The sequence below is a fragment of the Pseudophryne corroboree genome, chromosome 4 (assembly GCF_028390025.1).
Source record: "Pseudophryne corroboree isolate aPseCor3 chromosome 4, aPseCor3.hap2, whole genome shotgun sequence".
NCBI classification, from domain to species: domain Eukaryota; kingdom Metazoa; phylum Chordata; class Amphibia; order Anura; family Myobatrachidae; genus Pseudophryne; species Pseudophryne corroboree.
In genome coordinates this window covers 819,098,354-819,104,057 of record NC_086447.1, presented here as the reverse complement: position 1 = coordinate 819,104,057, position 5,704 = coordinate 819,098,354, and the positions used below count along the sequence as shown (strand labels likewise).

At 47.0% G+C, this 5,704-nt stretch overlaps 1 pseudogene; it reads left to right on the top strand.

Annotated features, from left to right (window-relative positions):
- The first annotated feature begins 1,135 nt into the window (after window positions 1-1,135).
- Window positions 1,136-1,255, top strand: LOC134912740 (5S ribosomal RNA; annotated as a pseudogene).
- The last annotated feature ends 4,449 nt before the right edge of the window (window positions 1,256-5,704 follow it).

The window sequence follows — 5,704 nt, the reverse complement described above, 5'->3', positions numbered from 1 at the left end:
ATGTAAAAGCCCCTATCTGGTTTTCCATATGGACAGGGCAGAATTACGGACTCGTCCGCAATTTCTGCCGAAGGTGGTGTCATCTTTTCATTTGAACCAACCTATTGTGGTGCCTGCGGCTACTCGTGACTTGGAGGACTCCAAGTTGCTTGATGTAGTCAGGGCTTTGAAGATTGATGTAGCCAGGACGGCTGGAGTCAGGAAAACTGACTCGCTGTTTATCCTGTATGCATCCAACAAGCTGGGTGCTCCTGCTTCAAAGCAGACTATTGCTCGCTGGATCTGTAGCACGATTCAGCAGGCTCATTCTTCGGCTGGTTTGCCGCATCCAAAATCAGTGAAAGCCCATTCCACAAGGAAAGTGGGCTCTTCTTGGGCGGCTGCCCGAGGGGTCTCGGCATTACAACTTTGCCGAGCAGCTACTTGGTCGGGTTCAAACACCTTTGCAAAGTTCTATAAGTTTGATACCCTGGCTGAGGAGGACCTTGTGTTTGCCCATACGGTGCTGCAGAGTCATCCGCACTCTCCCGCCCGTTTGGGAGCTTTGGTATAATCCCCATGGTCCCTACAGAGTCCCCAGCATCCACTAGGACGTTAGAGAAAATAAGATTTTACTCACCGGTAAATCTATTTCTCGTAGTCCGTAGTGGATGCTGGGCGCCCGTCCCAAGTGCGGACTTTCTGCAATACGTGCATATAGTTATTGCTTAATAAAAGGGTTATGTTATGTTGGCATCTGTTGTTTGATGCTCTGTTGTTGTTCATACTGTTAACTGGGTATGTTATCACGAGTTATACGGTGTGATTGGTGTGGCTGGTATGAGTCTTACCCTGGATTCCAAAATCCTTTCCTTGTAATGTCAGCTCTTCCGGGCACAGTTTCCTTAACTGAGGTCTGGAGGAGGGGCATAGAGGGAGGAGCCAGTGCACACCAGTAGTACTAATTCTTTCTTAGAGTGCCCAGTCTCCTGCGGAGCCCGTCTATTCCCCATGGTCCTTACGGAGTCCCCAGCATCCACTACGGACTACGAGAAATAGATTTACCGGTGAGTAAAATCTTATTTTTTTCACCTTTCTTAACAATTATTAAGGTGTGCTACCACTGTCTATTCAGACGAGAGGGCTAAGCGCAGCAATTTGCGGACATACCCCACTGGAGATGCCCAATCCCATCTGATCTTGGAAGCCAAGCAGTGGAGGGCCGGGTCAGTACTTGGATGGGAGACCACCTTGGAACACCCAGGTACTGCAACTTATGGCTGCATACTAGATCCACTTGTTTGTCAACAGGAAGCACCATAGATCAATGGGATACTTTCCTTCGGATATATGACCTATGACTCAACTCCCTGCAATAACCTTTTTCTAAAGTTGTCTTTGCAGAGTAAATGACGGTCATAAAAAAATATACAAAAATCTTTTTCAACATAAAGATACCACTTCATTGAGTACACTCTGGAATCACATCAATTATAGCACTAGGAATCTGGCTGAGTGTTTATCATAGCCAAGGCTATTTACTATATTTTATTTATTTTTACTAATTCGCACGTACTGGCAAAATTGGAACTCCATATTATTAACAGCAAATTAATAAAAACTATTATGATCTTAACAGATATTCATTATATACACTTGTGCGTCTGAAATTGAGTGCTCCCCAACAAGAGTCTACTTTCTTTCTGCTCCTTTTGTGTTTTTGTGTGTGTGTAAGGGGCACTACTACAGGGGGCACTAATAGTGTAATACTACAGAGGGCATTATCATCACTGGGTGCACTACTAAGGGAGACATTGCATAGGATGCACTGCATAAGGGGCATCACTCCTAGGGGGATAAGGGGCACCACTACTATGGTCTCTGCATAAGGGGCACTACAACTGTGGGCATTGCATAATGGGCACTACCACTACAGTGAGCATTGCATAAGGGGCACTACTGTGGGCATTGTATAAGGTGCACTACTGCTGTGGCCATTATGTGTATTAGTGGCACTACTGTAGGCATTATGCATAAGGGGCACTAATGTGGGCATTGTATAAAAGGGGCACTACTGTGTGTCATAACATAAATAATAGTAATGTCCCTTATTCATTTATTAACAGTTTCTTATATAGCACAGCATATTCCGTTGCGCTTTACAATTAGAACAACAGTAATGGAACAAAACTGGGTAAAAACAGACAGACATAGAGGTAGGAAGGCCCTGCTCGCAATGTGGTGTAATGTGAATAAGATTGTGCTACTGTGCGGGGTCATTTAAATTGGGGATATTATAGCGTGACCATGATCCCTTTTGACCACACCCCTTTTGTGGCACACAACAGGCGTGTGCAGTCCCCTTATTTAATAGGAACCGGTTAGGGTGGGGGGTGAGTTCCACGGGAGGGTGGGGTGAGTTCCACCACCTCTCTAGCACCACTTTAAGCACTGGATACTCTATGTAATAACAAGTGATGATAAGAGAAATAGACGAGAGGGAACAGAGATAGAGTTAGATGGGTAGAAGAGAAGAGAATAAGTGGATGGAGTGTTGAAGAGAGAATAAAAACCCAGGCAGGACAACATCTGTTTTTCTCTTTCATCCATCTGGGGGACACTGCACACTTACTGATGGGTTAGAGTGTGTGGGTAGGGAGTATGGCACAGAACCTATAGAAACTAATTCCTCCCCCCTCTAACCCCTCCCATTCTCAGTATGTCACAGAATTACCTCAGTTTTAGTTTTGTGCCTGAGGAATACAGGCGCAGATTTTTTTCTCTATAGATTTTAGTTAGGTTTCTTATATTTGATTTTAGTTTTCATATATACTCAGTCCCTCTGTACAGGGACTATAAGCAGGAGTGGGGTTAGTTAGTTGAGGAGGAATTTCTCTTTGCTCGGAACTCACAAAAATTATTTCCAATACCACTGGGGGCAAGAGCCCTTTTCTTCCTGTTGCTCCCCAGAAACCTAAATCAACAAGGTTTCGGTCCTTTCGTACTCAGGGCAGGGGAGGTTTCCAGTCCTTTCAAGCCTTTTCAAGATTTCCATGCAGAGGTGCGTTCCGAGTTAGGGGAACTAAGGCAACTCGCCGACCAGCCGTCAAACCTGCCGACAAACCTACTGCATGACGGTTCAGGGCTTCCGGAGGGATCTTTGGTGGTGGGGGCTCGGTTACTTCAGTTCATGGAGGTATGACTTCTGTCAAAACCAGATCGGTGGGTGACAGGGCTTGTATCCCAAGGATATATTTTGGACATCGAGGAGCCAGTCCCACACCAATTTTTGGTCACACCTCTCCCAGGCGATCCCTCCAGACGTCAAACACTCATTCAGGCAACTTCAACGCTTTTACACAACAGAGTAATTCTGGTTCCCAGCCAACAACAGGGTCAGGGCTTTTACTCAAGTCTTTATCTTGTAAGAACACTGAACAGTTCGTTTCGACCCATTTTGAATCTAAAGTGTCTAAATCCATATCTCACGCTCATGTTTTTCCCGCTGTCCGGTGCATCACCTCACGAGGCAGCGGACCTTTTGTTGGTAAGAGCTAACGGAGCGGCTCAGTCGCGCTGCTGCCGCTTGTTTCATTGGAGCCACGTCCCTCAGTTGTAGAACAAAAAAGTCCTTTTACTGAAGGGACTGTAGGGTGCAGAGGTCCATTTCCTGAAGGGGCAGTAGCCACGGCGTGACGCAGGAGGGAGATGACGTCTTCCCGCCTTACACTTCCCACTCAGCAGCGTCTTGCTACCCGCCTACTTCATTCTGTGGGGGCGGGATTGAGCCGCAGGTGCCAATTTCTCCACGCTGACTGAAGGGACACAGCGGGGGATGCTGCGCAACACACAGCACACGCTTGTAACGGATTTCAGCGTCTCGCCCTGTTTAGTACAGACGGAGAGCAGCAAATGGCAAGTATTGCAGTGACCCTGTATTATTATTATACAGCCGTTTCCTTTTTGGTGGTGCTAGACTTAGTTTAATCTAGGCTCAGGGTGCTTCTATTGCTCACTCTGTGATTTATATAGGTGTGGTACATATCATTACAACACACTAACTAGAGGGTAATTCTATTTTAGATTTAATTCTGTATAAGGCTAGTGCTTTTTCTTATTATTTACTTATTGTTTACTTAATAGGCCACTGGTAGGATTTTAACAGGGGATAGCCAGTAAACCGGACAAATCTACTAAAGGGAAAGCAGGCTCAGCTGTTTATTTTGCCTGTTCACAGTGTGGCTCCAAACTTTCAAAAGGTGGCATGGAGCCAGGTTCTCTCTGCACTTCATGTTCTGGGGCACCGGTTGCGGAACAGCAGGGAGGTTCTGCGGATCAGTCAATGCCTTTGTGGACCAGAAACATGGCCGATGCTATAGCTGACTTGCGGCAGTCTCAGTCACGTTCTGATTCAGGTCAGACTTCTCAGGAACCACCGTGGGCAAGCAGTATGGGCAAGTGTCTCTCTGATTTAGCACAATCTTTGAATAAAATTGTGACTGCTTCGGGTTCCACGACTACTAAACGACCACAGCCACTACCCGCTATCATGTTTCCAGGAGAAGAGTTAGAGTCTGAAACCTCTTCCATGGAAGAGGGGGAAGTGGACCCTGAGTGGGAGGATGTCTCTGCTTGGGAGAAAGAGGAGTTATCTACTAGCTCAGGAGTCAGATTATTGATAGAAGCCATACGTCAGACTCTTAATATTCAAGATATGGACGGAAACTTCAACAGCCTTTTTCAAATGACAGAAAAGACAGGTTACTGTTTTCCCTTCCTATACACATTTTGCGGAAGTTTTAAAAGAGCCGTTGATTAAACCGGACTCTCGGATTCAGGCTCCAAAGGAGTTGAAGTGCCTGTATCCATTTGCAGAGGAGGATATGAAGTTCTGGGAAACGGCTCCGAAGGTTGATGCTCCTATTTCACATCTGGCAAAGGCTACTGTTTTCTCATATGTCCTAGAGGATGCTGGGGACACTTCAAGAACCATGGGGTATAGACGGGATCCACAGGAGACATGGGCACTTTAAGACTTTCAAAGGGGTGTGAACTGGCTCCTCACTCTATGCCCCTCCTCCAGACTCCAGTTTAGAATATGTGCCCAGGCAGACTGGATGCACACTGAGGAGCTCTACTGAGTTTCTCTGAAAAGACTTTATGTTAGGTTTTTTATTTTCAGGGAGCACTGCTGGCAACGGTCTCTCTGCTTCGTGGGACTTAGGGGAGAGAAGTCAGACCTACTTCTTTGAGTTTAAAGGCTCTGCTTCTCTGGCTACAGGACACCATTAGCTCCTAGAACACAAGTTACGCCTAGGGGTTCATTCCCAGAGCCCGCCATCACCCCTCTTGCAGAGCCAGAAGTCAGAAGACAGGTGAGTAGAAGAAGATCAGAAGACTTCAGTGACGGCTTTGAGGTACCGCACAGCTGCCGCGCTGCGCGCCATGCTCCTACACACAACAGCACTACAGGGCGCGGGGGGGGGGGCGCCCTGGGCAGCATATAAACCTCATATATCTGGCAACAGCGGAATAAGTGCCTGGGCACTGTCCGGACCCCGCCAGTGTAAAAAAGTTTAAAAATTAGCGGGTCTGAAGCGCGCCAGTACGGGGGCGGGGCTTAGCCCTCACAGCCCGGCGCCATTTTCTCTTCACAAGGCTGCAGAGACGCTGGTCCTTCCACACACTGCTGTACAAGTAACATGGTGCAAAACAAGGGGGGGGG